General features: G+C 49.8%; 13 non-coding genes across 13 annotated transcripts; all 13 read left to right on the top strand.

Moving 5' to 3' along the window:
- Nucleotides 1-1066: 1066 nt before the first annotated feature.
- LOC142494011 (5S ribosomal RNA) lies at nucleotides 1067-1185 on the top strand. Its single transcript, XR_012801268.1, has one exon. It is a non-coding gene; the product is annotated as a 5S ribosomal RNA (ribosomal RNA).
- A 1553-nt stretch (nucleotides 1186-2738) lies between these two features.
- LOC142494010 (5S ribosomal RNA) lies at nucleotides 2739-2857 on the top strand. The gene has a single exon (XR_012801267.1). It is a non-coding gene; the product is annotated as a 5S ribosomal RNA (ribosomal RNA).
- A 1554-nt stretch (nucleotides 2858-4411) lies between these two features.
- Nucleotides 4412-4530, top strand: LOC142494009 (5S ribosomal RNA). The gene has a single exon (XR_012801266.1). It is a non-coding gene; the product is annotated as a 5S ribosomal RNA (ribosomal RNA).
- Nucleotides 4531-6177: 1647 nt separating this feature from the next.
- LOC142494139 (5S ribosomal RNA) lies at nucleotides 6178-6296 on the top strand. The gene has a single exon (XR_012801372.1). It is a non-coding gene; the product is annotated as a 5S ribosomal RNA (ribosomal RNA).
- A 1647-nt stretch (nucleotides 6297-7943) lies between these two features.
- LOC142494008 (5S ribosomal RNA) lies at nucleotides 7944-8062 on the top strand. Its single transcript, XR_012801265.1, has one exon. It is a non-coding gene; the product is annotated as a 5S ribosomal RNA (ribosomal RNA).
- A 1553-nt stretch (nucleotides 8063-9615) lies between these two features.
- LOC142494007 (5S ribosomal RNA) lies at nucleotides 9616-9734 on the top strand. The gene has a single exon (XR_012801264.1). It is a non-coding gene; the product is annotated as a 5S ribosomal RNA (ribosomal RNA).
- A 1554-nt stretch (nucleotides 9735-11288) lies between these two features.
- Nucleotides 11289-11407, top strand: LOC142494006 (5S ribosomal RNA). Its single transcript, XR_012801263.1, has one exon. It is a non-coding gene; the product is annotated as a 5S ribosomal RNA (ribosomal RNA).
- Nucleotides 11408-12960: 1553 nt separating this feature from the next.
- Nucleotides 12961-13079, top strand: LOC142494003 (5S ribosomal RNA). The gene has a single exon (XR_012801260.1). It is a non-coding gene; the product is annotated as a 5S ribosomal RNA (ribosomal RNA).
- A 1616-nt stretch (nucleotides 13080-14695) lies between these two features.
- On the top strand, nucleotides 14696-14814 carry LOC142494002 (5S ribosomal RNA). The gene has a single exon (XR_012801259.1). It is a non-coding gene; the product is annotated as a 5S ribosomal RNA (ribosomal RNA).
- Nucleotides 14815-16444: 1630 nt separating this feature from the next.
- Nucleotides 16445-16563, top strand: LOC142494138 (5S ribosomal RNA). Its single transcript, XR_012801371.1, has one exon. It is a non-coding gene; the product is annotated as a 5S ribosomal RNA (ribosomal RNA).
- Nucleotides 16564-18116: 1553 nt separating this feature from the next.
- LOC142494137 (5S ribosomal RNA) lies at nucleotides 18117-18235 on the top strand. Its single transcript, XR_012801370.1, has one exon. It is a non-coding gene; the product is annotated as a 5S ribosomal RNA (ribosomal RNA).
- A 1567-nt stretch (nucleotides 18236-19802) lies between these two features.
- On the top strand, nucleotides 19803-19921 carry LOC142494136 (5S ribosomal RNA). The gene has a single exon (XR_012801369.1). It is a non-coding gene; the product is annotated as a 5S ribosomal RNA (ribosomal RNA).
- Nucleotides 19922-21474: 1553 nt separating this feature from the next.
- Nucleotides 21475-21593, top strand: LOC142494135 (5S ribosomal RNA). The gene has a single exon (XR_012801368.1). It is a non-coding gene; the product is annotated as a 5S ribosomal RNA (ribosomal RNA).
- The last annotated feature ends 186 nt before the right edge of the window (nucleotides 21594-21779 follow it).

Here is a 21779-nt window from a genome sequence, read left to right as displayed (position 1 = left end):
CGTTTCTATGTGCATTCTACCTGCGCCCTACCCTGCTTGCAGTGCTCCGCTGATTCCTCTCCCGAGGTCACCTTTTCTTGCTATGAACTACAACAGCCGGATGCACGCCTGGATGAGCCACTATCTGCAATTCGGCTCCGTTGAGCCTTCATTCTAACAGTGAGTTATTGATGGATTTCAAATGTATCCTTCCCTAGCAGACACCTTGTATGCTGTAAGTAGTGTCAATTAAGTGTGGTGGTGAACGGGGGTATACTTTTACCTTTTGGTTGTCGTGTCCCCCAAGTAGGCCATAAATGGCACTTTTATTAGCCTACCCGGGCGACTACTCCTATATGAGCTATAGGTGATAATTTAGTGGTATACCACTGATGCTCTGTATATCCTAAGAGCCACTACATGATACAAGATTTATGCTTATTGCTCACCACTAAAGGGATTGAAAGAAGATTTGAATGATTTACCTGTGGACTGTATTCTGTTGCAGCGATGCCTTGGACTGTATGTCTCCCCATGTACTACTGAATAGGAGATGCAATTGGTGGGAAGAAGGGGCGGGAGGTGTCGTGGTCCCCCGGGGGAGTTTGCTGCCGCCCCTCCTGCGTTCCTCCTTCATGGCAGTGTCAGAGTTCCCTTTAATGCCCTAGTCCTGCCCGGCAGCAGACATTTCATTCCCACTCCAGTCAGAGCAGTCAGGCAGATAAGGCACCGAGTAAGTTGTTACTTGCCTTTGGCTGTCACAGGGGTCTGCAAGGCATTGCAAAGCAATGGGAGTCCCAAGGCGTGTGTGTTTCAGTTGTCTTTGTCAGCCAAAGGGTTAAGGTTTCCTGCTGCGAGTGAAGCAAAATTTCCTGACATGAGAGAAGGTATCTGAAATAGGAATGCAAATAATAGAAAGCAAATTGCCATGAAATGTTTGTGTGTGCAAGTGAAAAAGAGAGCCCGTGCAAAAGGAAAAGCTGAATAGGAGATGCAATGGGTGGGAAGAAGGGGTACGTCTAAAGCAGCAGCATGAGCTGTGAGGCAGGCAGTGAGCTTAAGAGGCGTTGCAGAGAGCAGAGTACTCGCCTACGGCCACACCACCCTGAATGCGCCCGATCTCGTCTGATCTCTGAAGCTAAGCAGGGTCGGGCCTGGTTAGTACTTGGATGGGAGACCGCCTGGGAATACCAGGTGCTGTAGGCTTTTGCTTTTGGCTTGTCTCAACAGCAGGGGGCGATGTTGTCAATGCCTTTTTCACTCCCATTGACAGCAGCTGGAAAGCCTGTTAACGGCGCTTTCGCTGCCGCACTTTTGATTGGTTGCTTTCTTTTGCACTCGTGAATTGACTATTCCAATCATAGAGCCATTACTCCATTCTTAGTGGTTGTTTATTTTTTTGGGGGGGCGGGTTCACGTGGGTCACGTGGGTCACGTGGGTCACGTGGCATGACCCTGCAGCGTCATTTGGAGTTGGATCGTGGTCCCCCGGGGGAGTTTGCCGCCCCTCGGTGCCTCCTTCATGGCAGTGTCAGAGTTCCCTTTAATGCCCCAGTCCTGCCCGGCAGCAGACATTTAATTCCCACGCTTTGACAAAGGGCCAAGGCCCGAAACGCGTCAGAGTGCACTACTCTGTTCCTTTTTGTTATGTCTCCAGTCACTTATTAAATGAGATTTTTTATTCTTGGTGTGCCGTTTCTATGTGCATTCTACCTGCGCCCTACCCTGCTTGCAGTGCTCCACTGATTCCTCTCCCGAGGTCACCTTTTCTTGCTATGAACTACAACAGCCGGATGCACGCCTGGATGAGCCACTATCTGCAATTCGGCTCCGTTGAGCCTTCATTCTAACAGTGAGTTATTGATGGATTTCAAATGTATCCTTCCCTAGCAGACACCTTGTATGCTGTAAGTAGTGTCAATTAAGTGTGGTGGTGAACGGGGGTATACTTTTACCTTTTGGTTGTCGTGTCCCCCAAGTAGGCCATAAATGGCACTTTTATTAGCCTACCCGGGCGACTACTCCTATATGAGCTATAGGTGATAATTTAGTGGTATACCACTGATGCTCTGTATATCCTAAGAGCCACTACATGATACAAGATTTATGCTTATTGCTCACCACTAAAGGGATTGAAAGAAGATTTGAATGATTTACCTGTGGACTGTATTCTGTTGCAGCGATGCCTTGGACTGTATGTCTCCCCATGTACTACTGAATAGGAGATGCAATTGGTGGGAAGAAGGGGCGGGAGGTGTCGTGGTCCCCCGGGGGAGTTTGCTGCCGCCCCTCCTGCGTTCCTCCTTCATGGCAGTGTCAGAGTTCCCTTTAATGCCCTAGTCCTGCCCGGCAGCAGACATTTCATTCCCACTCCAGTCAGAGCAGTCAGGCAGATAAGGCACCGAGTAAGTTGTTACTTGCCTTTGGCTGTCACAGGGGTCTGCAAGGCATTGCAAAGCAATGGGAGTCCCAAGGCGTGTGTGTTTCAGTTGTCTTTGTCAGCCAAAGGGTTAAGGTTTCCTGCTGCGAGTGAAGCAAAATTTCCTGACATGAGAGAAGGTATCTGAAATAGGAATGCAAATAATAGAAAGCAAATTGCCATGAAATGTTTGTGTGTGCAAGTGAAAAAGAGAGCCCGTGCAAAAGGAAAAGCTGAATAGGAGATGCAATGGGTGGGAAGAAGGGGTACGTCTAAAGCAGCAGCATGAGCTGTGAGGCAGGCAGTGAGCTTAAGAGGCGTTGCAGAGAGCAGAGTACTCGCCTACGGCCACACCACCCTGAATGCGCCCGATCTCGTCTGATCTCTGAAGCTAAGCAGGGTCGGGCCTGGTTAGTACTTGGATGGGAGACCGCCTGGGAATACCAGGTGCTGTAGGCTTTTGCTTTTGGCTTGTCTCAACAGCAGGGGGCGATGTTGTCAATGCCTTTTTCACTCCCATTGACAGCAGCTGGAAAGCCTGTTAACGGCGCTTTCGCTGCCGCACTTTTGATTGGTTGCTTTCTTTTGCACTCGTGAATTGACTATTCCAATCATAGAGCCATTACTCCATTCTTAGTGGTTGTTTATTTTTTTGGGGGGGCGGGTTCACGTGGGTCACGTGGGTCACGTGGGTCACGTGGCATGACCCTGCAGCGTCATTTGGAGTTGGATCGTGGTCCCCCGGGGGAGTTTGCCGCCCCTCGGTGCCTCCTTCATGGCAGTGTCAGAGTTCCCTTTAATGCCCCAGTCCTGCCCGGCAGCAGACATTTAATTCCCACGCTTTGACAAAGGGCCAAGGCCCGAAACGCGTCAGAGTGCACTACTCTGTTCCTTTTTGTTATGTCTCCAGTCACGTATTAAATGAGATTTTTTTATTCTTGGTGTGCCGTTTCTATGTGCATTCTACCTGCGCCCTACCCTGCTTGCAGTGCTCCGCTGATTCCTCTCCCGAGGTCACCTTTTCTTGCTATGAACTACAGCAGCCGGATGCACGCCTGGATGAGCCACTATCTGCAATTCGGCTCCGTTGAGCCTTCATTCTAACAGTGAGTTATTGATGGATTTCAAATGTATCCTTCCCTAGCAGACACCTTGTATGCTGTAAGTAGTGTCAATTAAGTGTGGTGGTGAACGGGGGTATACTTTTACCTTTTGGTTGTCGTGTCCCCCAAGTAGGCCATAAATGGCACTTTTATTAGCCTACCCGGGCGACTACTCCTATATGAGCTATAGGTGATAATTTAGTGGTATACCACTGATGCTCTGTATATCCTAAGAGCCACTACATGATACAAGATTTATGCTTATTGCTCACCACTAAAGGGATTGAAAGAAGATTTGAATGATTTACCTGTGGACTGTATTCTGTTGCAGCGATGCCTTGGACTGTATGTCTCCCCATGTACTACTGAATAGGAGATGCAATTGGTGGGAAGAAGGGGCGGGAGGTGTCGTGGTCCCCCGGGGGAGTTTGCTGCCGCCCCTCCTGCGTTCCTCCTTCATGGCAGTGTCAGAGTTCCCTTTAATGCCCTAGTCCTGCCCGGCAGCAGACATTTCATTCCCACTCCAGTCAGAGCAGTCAGGCAGATAAGGCACCGAGTAAGTTGTTACTTGCCTTTGGCTGTCACAGGGGTCTGCAAGGCATTGCAAAGCAATGGGAGTCCCAAGGCGTGTGTGTTTCAGTTGTCTTTGTCAGCCAAAGGGTTAAGGTTTCCTGCTGCGAGTGAAGCAAAATTTCCTGACATGAGAGAAGGTATCTGAAATAGGAATGCAAATAATAGAAAGCAAATTGCCATGAAATGTTTGTGTGTGCAAGTGAAAAAGAGAGCCCGTGCAAAAGGAAAAGCTGAATAGGAGATGCAATGGGTGGGAAGAAGGGGTACGTCTAAAGCAGCAGCATGAGCTGTGAGGCAGGCAGTGAGCTTAAGAGGCGTTGCAGAGAGCAGAGTACTCGCCTACGGCCACACCACCCTGAATGCGCCCGATCTCGTCTGATCTCTGAAGCTAAGCAGGGTCGGGCCTGGTTAGTACTTGGATGGGAGACCGCCTGGGAATACCAGGTGCTGTAGGCTTTTGCTTTTGGCTTGTCTCAACAGCAGGGGGCGATGTTGTCAATGCCTTTTTCACTCCCATTGACAGCAGCTGGAAAGCCTGTTAACGGCGCTTTCGCTGCCGCACTTTTGATTGGTTGCTTTCTTTTGCACTCGTGAATTGACTATTCCAATCATAGAGCCATTACTCCATTCTTAGTGGTTGTTTATTTTCTTGGGGGGGCGGGTTCACGTGGTTCACGTGGGTCACGTGGGTCACGTGGGTCACGTGGGTCACGTGGGTCACGTGGTTCACGTGGGTCACGTGGTTCACGTGGGTCACGTGGTTCACGTGGGTCACGTGGCATGACCCCGCAGCGTCATTTGGAGTTGGATTGTGGGAGGTGTCGTGGTCCCCCGGGGGAGTTTGCCGCCCCTCGGTGCCTCCTTCATGGCAGTGTCAGAGTTCCCTTTAATGCCCCAGTCCTGCCCGGCAGCAGACATTTAATTCCCACGCTTTGACAAAGGGCCAAGGCCCGAAACGCGTCAGAGTGCACTACTCTGTTCCTTTTTGTTATGTCTCCAGTCACGTATTAAATGAGATTTTTTTATTCTTGGTGTGCCGTTTCTATGTGCATTCTACCTGCGCCCTACCCTGCTTGCAGTGCTCCGCTGATTCCTCTCCCGAGGTCACCTTTTCTTGCTATGAACTACAACAGCCGGATGCACGCCTGGATGAGCCACTATCTGCAATTCGGCTCCGTTGAGCCTTCATTCTAACAGTGAGTTATTGATGGATTTCAAATGTATCCTTCCCTAGCAGACACCTTGTATGCTGTAAGTAGTGTCAATTAAGTGTGGTGGTGAACGGGGGTATACTTTTACCTTTTGGTTGTCGTGTCCCCCAAGTAGGCCATAAATGGCACTTTTATTAGCCTACCCGGGCGACTACTCCTATATGAGCTATAGGTGATAATTTAGTGGTATACCACTGATGCTCTGTATATCCTAAGAGCCACTACATGATACAAGATTTATGCTTATTGCTCACCACTAAAGGGATTGAAAGAAGATTTGAATGATTTACCTGTGGACTGTATTCTGTTGCAGCGATGCCTTGGACTGTATGTCTCCCCATGTACTACTGAATAGGAGATGCAATTGGTGGGAAGAAGGGGCGGGAGGTGTCGTGGTCCCCCGGGGGAGTTTGCTGCCGCCCCTCCTGCGTTCCTCCTTCATGGCAGTGTCAGAGTTCCCTTTAATGCCCTAGTCCTGCCCGGCAGCAGACATTTCATTCCCACTCCAGTCAGAGCAGTCAGGCAGATAAGGCACCGAGTAAGTTGTTACTTGCCTTTGGCTGTCACAGGGGTCTGCAAGGCATTGCAAAGCAATGGGAGTCCCAAGGCGTGTGTGTTTCAGTTGTCTTTGTCAGCCAAAGGGTTAAGGTTTCCTGCTGCGAGTGAAGCAAAATTTCCTGACATGAGAGAAGGTATCTGAAATAGGAATGCAAATAATAGAAAGCAAATTGCCATGAAATGTTTGTGTGTGCAAGTGAAAAAGAGAGCCCGTGCAAAAGGAAAAGCTGAATAGGAGATGCAATGGGTGGGAAGAAGGGGTACGTCTAAAGCAGCAGCATGAGCTGTGAGGCAGGCAGTGAGCTTAAGAGGCGTTGCAGAGAGCAGAGTACTCGCCTACGGCCACACCACCCTGAATGCGCCCGATCTCGTCTGATCTCGGAAGCTAAGCAGGGTCGGGCCTGGTTAGTACTTGGATGGGAGACCGCCTGGGAATACCAGGTGCTGTAGGCTTTTGCTTTTGGCTTGTCTCAACAGCAGGGGGCGATGTTGTCAATGCCTTTTTCACTCCCATTGACAGCAGCTGGAAAGCCTGTTAACGGCGCTTTCGCTGCCGCACTTTTGATTGGTTGCTTTCTTTTGCACTCGTGAATTGACTATTCCAATCATAGAGCCATTACTCCATTCTTAGTGGTTGTTTATTTTCTTGGGGGGGCGGGTTCACGTGGTTCACGTGGGTCACGTGGGTCACGTGGGTCACGTGGGTCACGTGGGTCACGTGGTTCACGTGGGTCACGTGGTTCACGTGGGTCACGTGGTTCACGTGGGTCACGTGGCATGACCCCGCAGCGTCATTTGGAGTTGGATTGTGGGAGGTGTCGTGGTCCCCCGGGGGAGTTTGCCGCCCCTCGGTGCCTCCTTCATGGCAGTGTCAGAGTTCCCTTTAATGCCCCAGTCCTGCCCGGCAGCAGACATTTAATTCCCACGCTTTGACAAAGGGCCAAGGCCCGAAACGCGTCAGAGTGCACTACTCTGTTCCTTTTTGTTATGTCTCCAGTCACGTATTAAATGAGATTTTTTTATTCTTGGTGTGCCGTTTCTATGTGCATTCTACCTGCGCCCTACCCTGCTTGCAGTGCTCCGCTGATTCCTCTCCCGAGGTCACCTTTTCTTGCTATGAACTACAACAGCCGGATGCACGCCTGGATGAGCCACTATCTGCAATTCGGCTCCGTTGAGCCTTCATTCTAACAGTGAGTTATTGATGGATTTCAAATGTATCCTTCCCTAGCAGACACCTTGTATGCTGTAAGTAGTGTCAATTAAGTGTGGTGGTGAACGGGGGTATACTTTTACCTTTTGGTTGTCGTGTCCCCCAAGTAGGCCATAAATGGCACTTTTATTAGCCTACCCGGGCGACTACTCCTATATGAGCTATAGGTGATAATTTAGTGGTATACCACTGATGCTCTGTATATCCTAAGAGCCACTACATGATACAAGATTTATGCTTATTGCTCACCACTAAAGGGATTGAAAGAAGATTTGAATGATTTACCTGTGGACTGTATTCTGTTGCAGCGATGCCTTGGACTGTATGTCTCCCCATGTACTACTGAATAGGAGATGCAATTGGTGGGAAGAAGGGGCGGGAGGTGTCGTGGTCCCCCGGGGGAGTTTGCTGCCGCCCCTCCTGCGTTCCTCCTTCATGGCAGTGTCAGAGTTCCCTTTAATGCCCTAGTCCTGCCCGGCAGCAGACATTTCATTCCCACTCCAGTCAGAGCAGTCAGGCAGATAAGGCACCGAGTAAGTTGTTACTTGCCTTTGGCTGTCACAGGGGTCTGCAAGGCATTGCAAAGCAATGGGAGTCCCAAGGCGTGTGTGTTTCAGTTGTCTTTGTCAGCCAAAGGGTTAAGGTTTCCTGCTGCGAGTGAAGCAAAATTTCCTGACATGAGAGAAGGTATCTGAAATAGGAATGCAAATAATAGAAAGCAAATTGCCATGAAATGTTTGTGTGTGCAAGTGAAAAAGAGAGCCCGTGCAAAAGGAAAAGCTGAATAGGAGATGCAATGGGTGGGAAGAAGGGGTACGTCTAAAGCAGCAGCATGAGCTGTGAGGCAGGCAGTGAGCTTAAGAGGCGTTGCAGAGAGCAGAGTACTCGCCTACGGCCACACCACCCTGAATGCGCCCGATCTCGTCTGATCTCTGAAGCTAAGCAGGGTCGGGCCTGGTTAGTACTTGGATGGGAGACCGCCTGGGAATACCAGGTGCTGTAGGCTTTTGCTTTTGGCTTGTCTCAACAGCAGGGGGCGATGTTGTCAATGCCTTTTTCACTCCCATTGACAGCAGCTGGAAAGCCTGTTAACGGCGCTTTCGCTGCCGCACTTTTGATTGGTTGCTTTCTTTTGCACTCGTGAATTGACTATTCCAATCATAGAGCCATTACTCCATTCTTAGTGGTTGTTTATTTTTTTGGGGGGGCGGGTTCACGTGGGTCACGTGGGTCACGTGGGTCACGTGGCATGACCCTGCAGCGTCATTTGGAGTTGGATCGTGGTCCCCCGGGGGAGTTTGCCGCCCCTCGGTGCCTCCTTCATGGCAGTGTCAGAGTTCCCTTTAATGCCCCAGTCCTGCCCGGCAGCAGACATTTAATTCCCACGCTTTGACAAAGGGCCAAGGCCCGAAACGCGTCAGAGTGCACTACTCTGTTCCTTTTTGTTATGTCTCCAGTCACTTATTAAATGAGATTTTTTATTCTTGGTGTGCCGTTTCTATGTGCATTCTACCTGCGCCCTACCCTGCTTGCAGTGCTCCACTGATTCCTCTCCCGAGGTCACCTTTTCTTGCTATGAACTACAACAGCCGGATGCACGCCTGGATGAGCCACTATCTGCAATTCGGCTCCGTTGAGCCTTCATTCTAACAGTGAGTTATTGATGGATTTCAAATGTATCCTTCCCTAGCAGACACCTTGTATGCTGTAAGTAGTGTCAATTAAGTGTGGTGGTGAACGGGGGTATACTTTTACCTTTTGGTTGTCGTGTCCCCCAAGTAGGCCATAAATGGCACTTTTATTAGCCTACCCGGGCGACTACTCCTATATGAGCTATAGGTGATAATTTAGTGGTATACCACTGATGCTCTGTATATCCTAAGAGCCACTACATGATACAAGATTTATGCTTATTGCTCACCACTAAAGGGATTGAAAGAAGATTTGAATGATTTACCTGTGGACTGTATTCTGTTGCAGCGATGCCTTGGACTGTATGTCTCCCCATGTACTACTGAATAGGAGATGCAATTGGTGGGAAGAAGGGGCGGGAGGTGTCGTGGTCCCCCGGGGGAGTTTGCTGCCGCCCCTCCTGCGTTCCTCCTTCATGGCAGTGTCAGAGTTCCCTTTAATGCCCTAGTCCTGCCCGGCAGCAGACATTTCATTCCCACTCCAGTCAGAGCAGTCAGGCAGATAAGGCACCGAGTAAGTTGTTACTTGCCTTTGGCTGTCACAGGGGTCTGCAAGGCATTGCAAAGCAATGGGAGTCCCAAGGCGTGTGTGTTTCAGTTGTCTTTGTCAGCCAAAGGGTTAAGGTTTCCTGCTGCGAGTGAAGCAAAATTTCCTGACATGAGAGAAGGTATCTGAAATAGGAATGCAAATAATAGAAAGCAAATTGCCATGAAATGTTTGTGTGTGCAAGTGAAAAAGAGAGCCCGTGCAAAAGGAAAAGCTGAATAGGAGATGCAATGGGTGGGAAGAAGGGGTACGTCTAAAGCAGCAGCATGAGCTGTGAGGCAGGCAGTGAGCTTAAGAGGCGTTGCAGAGAGCAGAGTACTCGCCTACGGCCACACCACCCTGAATGCGCCCGATCTCGTCTGATCTCTGAAGCTAAGCAGGGTCGGGCCTGGTTAGTACTTGGATGGGAGACCGCCTGGGAATACCAGGTGCTGTAGGCTTTTGCTTTTGGCTTGTCTCAACAGCAGGGGGCGATGTTGTCAATGCCTTTTTCACTCCCATTGACAGCAGCTGGAAAGCCTGTTAACGGCGCTTTCGCTGCCGCACTTTTGATTGGTTGCTTTCTTTTGCACTCGTGAATTGACTATTCCAATCATAGAGCCATTACTCCATTCTTAGTGGTTGTTTATTTTTTTGGGGGGGCGGGTTCACGTGGGTCACGTGGGTCACGTGGGTCACGTGGCATGACCCTGCAGCGTCATTTGGAGTTGGATCGTGGTCCCCCGGGGGAGTTTGCCGCCCCTCGGTGCCTCCTTCATGGCAGTGTCAGAGTTCCCTTTAATGCCCCAGTCCTGCCCGGCAGCAGACATTTAATTCCCACGCTTTGACAAAGGGCCAAGGCCCGAAACGCGTCAGAGTGCACTACTCTGTTCCTTTTTGTTATGTCTCCAGTCACGTATTAAATGAGATTTTTTTATTCTTGGTGTGCCGTTTCTATGTGCATTCTACCTGCGCCCTACCCTGCTTGCAGTGCTCCGCTGATTCCTCTCCCGAGGTCACCTTTTCTTGCTATGAACTACAGCAGCCGGATGCACGCCTGGATGAGCCACTATCTGCAATTCGGCTCCGTTGAGCCTTCATTCTAACAGTGAGTTATTGATGGATTTCAAATGTATCCTTCCCTAGCAGACACCTTGTATGCTGTAAGTAGTGTCAATTAAGTGTGGTGGTGAACGGGGGTATACTTTTACCTTTTGGTTGTCGTGTCCCCCAAGTAGGCCATAAATGGCACTTTTATTAGCCTACCCGGGCGACTACTCCTATATGAGCTATAGGTGATAATTTAGTGGTATACCACTGATGCTCTGTATATCCTAAGAGCCACTACATGATACAAGATTTATGCTTATTGCTCACCACTAAAGGGATTGAAAGAAGATTTGAATGATTTACCTGTGGACTGTATTCTGTTGCAGCGATGCCTTGGACTGTATGTCTCCCCATGTACTACTGAATAGGAGATGCAATTGGTGGGAAGAAGGGGCGGGAGGTGTCGTGGTCCCCCGGGGGAGTTTGCTGCCGCCCCTCCTGCGTTCCTCCTTCATGGCAGTGTCAGAGTTCCCTTTAATGCCCTAGTCCTGCCCGGCAGCAGACATTTCATTCCCACTCCAGTCAGAGCAGTCAGGCAGATAAGGCACCGAGTAAGTTGTTACTTGCCTTTGGCTGTCACAGGGGTCTGCAAGGCATTGCAAAGCAATGGGAGTCCCAAGGCGTGTGTGTTTCAGTTGTCTTTGTCAGCCAAAGGGTTAAGGTTTCCTGCTGCGAGTGAAGCAAAATTTCCTGACATGAGAGAAGGTATCTGAAATAGGAATGCAAATAATAGAAAGCAAATTGCCATGAAATGTTTGTGTGTGCAAGTGAAAAAGAGAGCCCGTGCAAAAGGAAAAGCTGAATAGGAGATGCAATGGGTGGGAAGAAGGGGTACGTCTAAAGCAGCAGCATGAGCTGTGAGGCAGGCAGTGAGCTTAAGAGGCGTTGCAGAGAGCAGAGTACTCGCCTACGGCCACACCACCCTGAATGCGCCCGATCTCGTCTGATCTCTGAAGCTAAGCAGGGTCGGGCCTGGTTAGTACTTGGATGGGAGACCGCCTGGGAATACCAGGTGCTGTAGGCTTTTGCTTTTGGCTTGTCTCAACAGCAGGGGGCGATGTTGTCAATGCCTTTTTCACTCCCATTGACAGCAGCTGGAAAGCCTGTTAACGGCGCTTTCGCTGCCGCACTTTTGATTGGTTGCTTTCTTTTGCACTCGTGAATTGACTATTCCAATCATAGAGCCATTACTCCATTCTTAGTGGTTGTTTATTTTTTTGGGGGGGCGGGTTCACGTGGGTCACGTGGGTCACGTGGGTCACGTGGCATGACCCTGCAGCGTCATTTGGAGTTGGATCGTGGTCCCCCGGGGGAGTTTGCCGCCCCTCGGTGCCTCCTTCATGGCAGTGTCAGAGTTCCCTTTAATGCCCCAGTCCTGCCCGGCAGCAGACATTTAATTCCCACGCTTTGACAAAGGGCCAAGGCCCGAAACGCGTCAGAGTGCACTACTCTGTTCCTTTTTGTTATGTCTCCAGTCACTTATTAAATGAGATTTTTTATTCTTGGTGTGCCGTTTCTATGTGCATTCTACCTGCGCCCTACCCTGCTTGCAGTGCTCCACTGATTCCTCTCCCGAGGTCACCTTTTCTTGCTATGAACTACAACAGCCGGATGCACGCCTGGATGAGCCACTATCTGCAATTCGGCTCCGTTGAGCCTTCATTCTAACAGTGAGTTATTGATGGATTTCAAATGTATCCTTCCCTAGCAGACACCTTGTATGCTGTAAGTAGTGTCAATTAAGTGTGGTGGTGAACGGGGGTATACTTTTACCTTTTGGTTGTCGTGTCCCCCAAGTAGGCCATAAATGGCACTTTTATTAGCCTACCCGGGCGACTACTCCTATATGAGCTATAGGTGATAATTTAGTGGTATACCACTGATGCTCTGTATATCCTAAGAGCCACTACATGATACAAGATTTATGCTTATTGCTCACCACTAAAGGGATTGAAAGAAGATTTGAATGATTTACCTGTGGACTGTATTCTGTTGCAGCGATGCCTTGGACTGTATGTCTCCCCATGTACTACTGAATAGGAGATGCAATTGGTGGGAAGAAGGGGCGGGAGGTGTCGTGGTCCCCCGGGGGAGTTTGCTGCCGCCCCTCCTGCGTTCCTCCTTCATGGCAGTGTCAGAGTTCCCTTTAATGCCCTAGTCCTGCCCGGCAGCAGACATTTCATTCCCACTCCAGTCAGAGCAGTCAGGCAGATAAGGCACCGAGTAAGTTGTTACTTGCCTTTGGCTGTCACAGGGGTCTGCAAGGCATTGCAAAGCAATGGGAGTCCCAAGGCGTGTGTGTTTCAGTTGTCTTTGTCAGCCAAAGGGTTAAGGTTTCCTGCTGCGAGTGAAGCAAAATTTCCTGACATGAGAGAAGGTATCTGAAATAGGAATGCAAATAATAGAAAGCAAATTGCCATGAAATGTTTGTGTGTGCAAGTGAAAAAGAGAGCCCGTGCAAAAGGAAAAGCTGAATAGGAGATGTAATGGGTGGGAAGAAGGGGTACGTCTAAAGCAGCAGCATGAGCTGTGAGGCAGGCAGTGAGCTTAAGAGGCGTTGCAGAGAGCAGAGTACTCGCCTACGGCCACACCACCCTGAATGCGCCCGATCTCGTCTGATCTCGGAAGCTAAGCAGGGTCGGGCCTGGTTAGTACTTGGATGGGAGACTGCCTGGGAATACCAGGTGCTGTAGGCTTTTGCTTTTGGCTTGTCTCAACAGCAGGGGGCGATGTTGTCAATGCCTTTTTCACTCCCATTGACAGCAGCTGGAAAGCCTGTTAACGGCGCTTTCGCTGCCGCACTTTTGATTGGTTGCTTTCTTTTTCACTCGTGAATTGACTATTCCAATCATAGAGCCATTACTCCATTCTTAGTGGTTGTTTATTTTTTTGGGGGGGCGGGTTCACGTGGGTCACGTGGGTCACGTGGGTCACGTGGGTCACGTGGGTCACGGGGGTCACGGGGGTCACGTGGGTCACGTGGGTCACGTGGGTCACGTGGCATGACCCTGCAGCGTCATTTGGAGTTGGATCGTGGTCCCCCGGGGGAGTTTGCCGCCCCTCGGTTCCTCCTTCATGGCAGTGTCAGAGTTCCCTTTAATGCCCCAGTCCTGCCCGGCAGCAGACATTTAATTCCCACGCTTTGACAAAGGGCCAAGGCCCGAAACGCGTCAGAGTGCACTACTCTGTTCCTTTTTGTTATGTCTCCAGTCACTTATTAAATGAGATTTTTTATTCTTGGTGTGCCGTTTCTATGTGCATTCTACCTGCGCCCTACCCTGCTTGCAGTGCTCCACTGATTCCTCTCCCGAGGTCACCTTTTCTTGCTATGAACTACAACAGCCGGATGCACGCCTGGATGAGCCACTATCTGCAATTCGGCTCCGTTGAGCCTTCATTCTAACAGTGAGTTATTGATGGATTTCAAATGTATCCTTCCCTAGCAGACACCTTGTATGCTGTAAGTAGTGTCAATTAAGTGTGGTGGTGAACGGGGGTATACTTTTACCTTTTGGTTGTCGTGTCCCCCAAGTAGGCCATAAATGGCACTTTTATTAGCCTACCCGGGCGACTACTCCTATATGAGCTATAGGTGATAATTTAGTGGTATACCACTGATGCTCTGTATATCCTAAGAGCCACTACATGATACAAGATTTATGCTTATTGCTCACCACTAAAGGGATTGAAAGAAGATTTGAATGATTTACCTGTGGACTGTATTCTGTTGCAGCGATGCCTTGGACTGTATGTCTCCCCATGTACTACTGAATAGGAGATGCAATTGGTGGGAAGAAGGGGCGGGAGGTGTCGTGGTCCCCCGGGGGAGTTTGCTGCCGCCCCTCCTGCGTTCCTCCTTCATGGCAGTGTCAGAGTTCCCTTTAATGCCCTAGTCCTGCCCGGCAGCAGACATTTCATTCCCACTCCAGTCAGAGCAGTCAGGCAGATAAGGCACCGAGTAAGTTGTTACTTGCCTTTGGCTGTCACAGGGGTCTGCAAGGCATTGCAAAGCAATGGGAGTCCCAAGGCGTGTGTGTTTCAGTTGTCTTTGTCAGCCAAAGGGTTAAGGTTTCCTGCTGCGAGTGAAGCAAAATTTCCTGACATGAGAGAAGGTATCTGAAATAGGAATGCAAATAATAGAAAGCAAATTGCCATGAAATGTTTGTGTGTGCAAGTGAAAAAGAGAGCCCGTGCAAAAGGAAAAGCTGAATAGGAGATGTAATGGGTGGGAAGAAGGGGTACGTCTAAAGCAGCAGCATGAGCTGTGAGGCAGGCAGTGAGCTTAAGAGGCGTTGCAGAGAGCAGAGTACTCGCCTACGGCCACACCACCCTGAATGCGCCCGATCTCGTCTGATCTCGGAAGCTAAGCAGGGTCGGGCCTGGTTAGTACTTGGATGGGAGACTGCCTGGGAATACCAGGTGCTGTAGGCTTTTGCTTTTGGCTTGTCTCAACAGCAGGGGGCGATGTTGTCAATGCCTTTTTCACTCCCATTGACAGCAGCTGGAAAGCCTGTTAACGGCGCTTTCGCTGCCGCACTTTTGATTGGTTGCTTTCTTTTTCACTCGTGAATTGACTATTCCAATCATAGAGCCATTACTCCATTCTTAGTGGTTGTTTATTTTTTTGGGGGGGCGGGTTCACGTGGGTCACGTGGGTCACGTGGGTCACGTGGGTCACGTGGGTCACGGGGGTCACGGGGGTCACGTGGGTCACGTGGGTCACGTGGGTCACGTGGCATGACCCTGCAGCGTCATTTGGAGTTGGATCGTGGTCCCCCGGGGGAGTTTGCCGCCCCTCGGTTCCTCCTTCATGGCAGTGTCAGAGTTCCCTTTAATGCCCCAGTCCTGCCCGGCAGCAGACATTTAATTCCCACGCTTTGACAAAGGGCCAAGGCCCGAAACGCGTCAGAGTGCACTACTCTGTTCCTTTTTGTTATGTCTCCAGTCACTTATTAAATGAGATTTTTTATTCTTGGTGTGCCGTTTCTATGTGCATTCTACCTGCGCCCTACCCTGCTTGCAGTGCTCCACTGATTCCTCTCCCGAGGTCACCTTTTCTTGCTATGAACTACAACAGCCGGATGCACGCCTGGATGAGCCACTATCTGCAATTCGGCTCCGTTGAGCCTTCATTCTAACAGTGAGTTATTGATGGATTTCAAATGTATCCTTCCCTAGCAGACACCTTGTATGCTGTAAGTAGTGTCAATTAAGTGTGGTGGTGAACGGGGGTATACTTTTACCTTTTGGTTGTCGTGTCCCCCAAGTAGGCCATAAATGGCACTTTTATTAGCCTACCCGGGCGACTACTCCTATATGAGCTATAGGTGATAATTTAGTGGTATACCACTGATGCTCTGTATATCCTAAGAGCCACTACATGATACAAGATTTATGCTTATTGCTCACCACTAAAGGGATTGAAAGAAGATTTGAATGATTTACCTGTGGACTGTATTCTGTTGCAGCGATGCCTTGGACTGTATGTCTCCCCATGTACTACTGAATAGGAGATGCAATTGGTGGGAAGAAGGGGCGGGAGGTGTCGTGGTCCCCCGGGGGAGTTTGCTGCCGCCCCTCCTGCGTTCCTCCTTCATGGCAGTGTCAGAGTTCCCTTTAATGCCCTAGTCCTGCCCGGCAGCAGACATTTCATTCCCACTCCAGTCAGAGCAGTCAGGCAGATAAGGCACCGAGTAAGTTGTTACTTGCCTTTGGCTGTCACAGGGGTCTGCAAGGCATTGCAAAGCAATGGGAGTCCCAAGGCGTGTGTGTTTCAGTTGTCTTTGTCAGCCAAAGGGTTAAGGTTTCCTGCTGCGAGTGAAGCAAAATTTCCTGACATGAGAGAAGGTATCTGAAATAGGAATGCAAATAATAGAAAGCAAATTGCCATGAAATGTTTGTGTGTGCAAGTGAAAAAGAGAGCCCGTGCAAAAGGAAAAGCTGAATAGGAGATGCAATGGGTGGGAAGAAGGGGTACGTCTAAAGCAGCAGCATGAGCTGTGAGGCAGGCAGTGAGCTTAAGAGGCGTTGCAGAGAGCAGAGAGCAGAGTACTCAGTACTCGCCTACGGCCACACCACCCTGAATGCGCCCGATCTCGTCTGATCTCGGAAGCTAAGCAGGGTCGGGCCTGGTTAGTACTTGGATGGGAGACCGCCTGGGAATACCAGGTGCTGTAGGCTTTTGCTTTTGGCTTGTCTCAACAGCAGGGGGCGATGTTGTCAATGCCTTTTTCACTCCCATTGACAGCAGCTGGAAAGCCTGTTAACGGCGCTTTCGCTGCCGCACTTTTGATTGGTTGCTTTCTTTTGCACTCGTTAATTGACTATTCCAATCATAGAGCCATTACTCCATTCTTAGTGGTTGTTTATTTTTTTGGGGGGGCGGGGTCACGTGGGTCACGTGGGTCACGTGGGTCACGTGGCATGACCCTGCAGCGTCATTTGGAGTTGGATCGTGGTCCCCCGGGGGAGTTTGCCGCCCCTCGGTTCCTCCTTCATGGCAGTGTCAGAGTTCCCTTTAATGCCCCAGTCCTGCCCGGCAGCAGACATTTAATTCCCACGCTTTGACAAAGGGCCAAGGCCCGAAACGCGTCAGAGTGCACTACTCTGTTCCTTTTTGTTATGTCTCCAGTCACTTATTAAATGAGATTTTTTATTCTTGGTGTGCCGTTTCTATGTGCATTCTACCTGCGCCCTACCCTGCTTGCAGTGCTCCACTGATTCCTCTCCCGAGGTCACCTTTTCTTGCTATGAACTACAACAGCCGGATGCACGCCTGGATGAGCCACTATCTGCAATTCGGCTCCGTTGAGCCTTCATTCTAACAGTGAGTTATTGATGGATTTCAAATGTATCCTTCCCTAGCAGACACCTTGTATGCTGTAAGTAGTGTCAATTAAGTGTGGTGGTGAACGGGGGTATACTTTTACCTTTTGGTTGTCGTGTCCCCCAAGTAGGCCATAAATGGCACTTTTATTAGCCTACCCGGGCGACTACTCCTATATGAGCTATAGGTGATAATTTAGTGGTATACCACTGATGCTCTGTATATCCTAAGAGCCACTACATGATACAAGATTTATGCTTATTGCTCACCACTAAAGGGATTGAAAGAAGATTTGAATGATTTACCTGTGGACTGTATTCTGTTGCAGCGATGCCTTGGACTGTATGTCTCCCCATGTACTACTGAATAGGAGATGCAATTGGTGGGAAGAAGGGGCGGGAGGTGTCGTGGTCCCCCGGGGGAGTTTGCTGCCGCCCCTCCTGCGTTCCTCCTTCATGGCAGTGTCAGAGTTCCCTTTAATGCCCTAGTCCTGCCCGGCAGCAGACATTTCATTCCCACTCCAGTCAGAGCAGTCAGGCAGATAAGGCACCGAGTAAGTTGTTACTTGCCTTTGGCTGTCACAGGGGTCTGCAAGGCATTGCAAAGCAATGGGAGTCCCAAGGCGTGTGTGTTTCAGTTGTCTTTGTCAGCCAAAGGGTTAAGGTTTCCTGCTGCGAGTGAAGCAAAATTTCCTGACATGAGAGAAGGTATCTGAAATAGGAATGCAAATAATAGAAAGCAAATTGCCATGAAATGTTTGTGTGTGCAAGTGAAAAAGAGAGCCCGTGCAAAAGGAAAAGCTGAATAGGAGATGCAATGGGTGGGAAGAAGGGGTACGTCTAAAGCAGCAGCATGAGCTGTGAGGCAGGCAGTGAGCTTAAGAGGCGTTGCAGAGAGCAGAGTACTCGCCTACGGCCACACCACCCTGAATGCGCCCGATCTCGTCTGATCTCGGAAGCTAAGCAGGGTCGGGCCTGGTTAGTACTTGGATGGGAGACCGCCTGGGAATACCAGGTGCTGTAGGCTTTTGCTTTTGGCTTGTCTCAACAGCAGGGGGCGATGTTGTCAATGCCTTTTTCACTCCCATTGACAGCAGCTGGAAAGCCTGTTAACGGCGCTTTCGCTGCCGCACTTTTGATTGGTTGCTTTCTTTTGCACTCGTGAATTGACTATTCCAATCATAGAGCCATTACTCCATTCTTAGTGGTTGTTTATTTTTTTGGGGGGGCGGGTTCACGTGGGTCACGTGGGTCACGTGGGTCACGTGGCATGACCCTGCAGCGTCATTTGGAGTTGGATCGTGGTCCCCCGGGGGAGTTTGCCGCCCCTCGGTGCCTCCTTCATGGCAGTGTCAGAGTTCCCTTTAATGCCCCAGTCCTGCCCGGCAGCAGACATTTAATTCCCACGCTTTGACAAAGGGCCAAGGCCCGAAACGCGTCAGAGTGCACTACTCTGTTCCTTTTTGTTATGTCTCCAGTCACTTATTAAATGAGATTTTTTATTCTTGGTGTGCCGTTTCTATGTGCATTCTACCTGCGCCCTACCCTGCTTGCAGTGCTCCACTGATTCCTCTCCCGAGGTCACCTTTTCTTGCTATGAACTACAACAGCCGGATGCACGCCTGGATGAGCCACTATCTGCAATTCGGCTCCGTTGAGCCTTCATTCTAACAGTGAGTTATTGATGGATTTCAAATGTATCCTTCCCTAGCAGACACCTTGTATGCTGTAAGTAGTGTCAATTAAGTGTGGTGGTGAACGGGGGTATACTTTTACCTTTTGGTTGTCGTGTCCCCCAAGTAGGCCATAAATGGCACTTTTATTAGCCTACCCGGGCGACTACTCCTATATGAGCTATAGGTGATAATTTAGTGGTATACCACTGATGCTCTGTATATCCTAAGAGCCACTACATGATACAAGATTTATGCTTATTGCTCACCACTAAAGGGATTGAAAGAAGATTTGAATGATTTACCTGTGGACTGTATTCTGTTGCAGCGATGCCTTGGACTGTATGTCTCCCCATGTACTACTGAATAGGAGATGCAATTGGTGGGAAGAAGGGGCGGGAGGTGTCGTGGTCCCCCGGGGGAGTTTGCTGCCGCCCCTCCTGCGTTCCTCCTTCATGGCAGTGTCAGAGTTCCCTTTAATGCCCTAGTCCTGCCCGGCAGCAGACATTTCATTCCCACTCCAGTCAGAGCAGTCAGGCAGATAAGGCACCGAGTAAGTTGTTACTTGCCTTTGGCTGTCACAGGGGTCTGCAAGGCATTGCAAAGCAATGGGAGTCCCAAGGCGTGTGTGTTTCAGTTGTCTTTGTCAGCCAAAGGGTTAAGGTTTCCTGCTGCGAGTGAAGCAAAATTTCCTGACATGAGAGAAGGTATCTGAAATAGGAATGCAAATAATAGAAAGCAAATTGCCATGAAATGTTTGTGTGTGCAAGTGAAAAAGAGAGCCCGTGCAAAAGGAAAAGCTGAATAGGAGATGCAATGGGTGGGAAGAAGGGGTACGTCTAAAGCAGCAGCATGAGCTGTGAGGCAGGCAGTGAGCTTAAGAGGCGTTGCAGAGAGCAGAGAGCAGAGTACTCAGTACTCGCCTACGGCCACACCACCCTGAATGCGCCCGATCTCGTCTGATCTCGGAAGCTAAGCAGGGTCGGGCCTGGTTAGTACTTGGATGGGAGACCGCCTGGGAATACCAGGTGCTGTAGGCTTTTGCTTTTGGCTTGTCTCAACAGCAGGGGGCGATGTTGTCAATGCCTTTTTCACTCCCATTGACAGCAGCTGGAAAGCCTGTTAACGGCGCTTTCGCTGCCGCACTTTTGATTGGTTGCTTTCTTTTGCACTCGTTAATTGACTATTCCAATCATAGAGCCATTACTCCATTCTTAGTGGTTGTTTATTTTTTTGGGGGGGCGGGGTCACGTGGGTCACGTGGGTCACGTGGGTCACGTGGCATGACCCTGCAGCGTCATTTGGAGTTGGATCGTGGTCCCCCGGGGGAGTTTGCCGCCCCTCGGTTCCTCCTTCATGGCAGTGTCAGAGTTCCCTTTAATGCCCCAGTCCTGCCCGGCAGCAGACATTTAATTCCCACGCTTTGACAAAGGGCCAAGGCCCGAAACGCGTCAGAGTGCACTACTCTGTTCCTTTTTGTTATGTCTCCAGTCACTTATTAAATGAGATTTTTTATTCTTGGTGTGCCGTTTCTATGTGCATTCTACCTGCGCCCTACCCTGCTTGCAGTGCTCCACTGATTCCTCTCCCGAGGTCACCTTTTCTTGCTATGAACTACAACAGCCGGATGCACGCCTGGATGAGCCACTATCTGCAATTCGGCTCCGTTGAGCCTTCATTCTAACAGTGAGTTATTGATGGATTTCAAATGTATCCTTCCCTAGCAGACACCTTGTATGCTGTAAGTAGTGTCAATTAAGTGTGGTGGTGAACGGGGGTATACTTTTACCTTTTGGTTGTCGTGTCCCCCAAGTAGGCCATAAATGGCACTTTTATTAGCCTACCCGGGCGACTACTCCTATATGAGCTATAGGTGATAATTTAGTGGTATACCACTGATGCTCTGTATATCCTAAGAGCCACTACATGATACAAGATTTATGCTTATTGCTCACCACTAAAGGGATTGAAAGAAGATTTGAATGATTTACCTGTGGACTGTATTCTGTTGCAGCGATGCCTTGGACTGTATGTCTCCCCATGTACTACTGAATAGGAGATGCAATTGGTGGGAAGAAGGGGCGGGAGGTGTCGTGGTCCCCCGGGGGAGTTTGCTGCCGCCCCTCCTGCGTTCCTCCTTCATGGCAGTGTCAGAGTTCCCTTTAATGCCCTAGTCCTGCCCGGCAGCAGACATTTCATTCCCACTCCAGTCAGAGCAGTCAGGCAGATAAGGCACCGAGTAAGTTGTTACTTGCCTTTGGCTGTCACAGGGGTCTGCAAGGCATTGCAAAGCAATGGGAGTCCCAAGGCGTGTGTGTTTCAGTTGTCTTTGTCAGCCAAAGGGTTAAGGTTTCCTGCTGCGAGTGAAGCAAAATTTCCTGACATGAGAGAAGGTATCTGAAATAGGAATGCAAATAATAGAAAGCAAATTGCCATGAAATGTTTGTGTGTGCAAGTGAAAAAGAGAGCCCGTGCAAAAGGAAAAGCTGAATAGGAGATGCAATGGGTGGGAAGAAGGGGTACGTCTAAAGCAGCAGCATGAGCTGTGAGGCAGGCAGTGAGCTTAAGAGGCGTTGCAGAGAGCAGAGTACTCGCCTACGGCCACACCACCCTGAATGCGCCCGATCTCGTCTGATCTCGGAAGCTAAGCAGGGTCGGGCCTGGTTAGTACTTGGATGGGAGACCGCCTGGGAATACCAGGTGCTGTAGGCTTTTGCTTTTGGCTTGTCTCAACAGCAGGGGGCGATGTTGTCAATGCCTTTTTCACTCCCATTGACAGCAGCTGGAAAGCCTGTTAACGGCGCTTTCGCTGCCGCACTTTTGATTGGTTGCTTTCTTTTGCACTCGTGAATTGACTATTCCAATCATAGAGCCATTACTCCATTCTTAGTGGTTGTT

Source organism: Ascaphus truei, chromosome 4 (genome assembly GCF_040206685.1).
Source record: "Ascaphus truei isolate aAscTru1 chromosome 4, aAscTru1.hap1, whole genome shotgun sequence".
Classification (NCBI taxonomy): Eukaryota; Metazoa; Chordata; class Amphibia; order Anura; family Ascaphidae; genus Ascaphus; species Ascaphus truei.
This window is presented reverse-complemented; position numbering and strand designations above follow the sequence as displayed.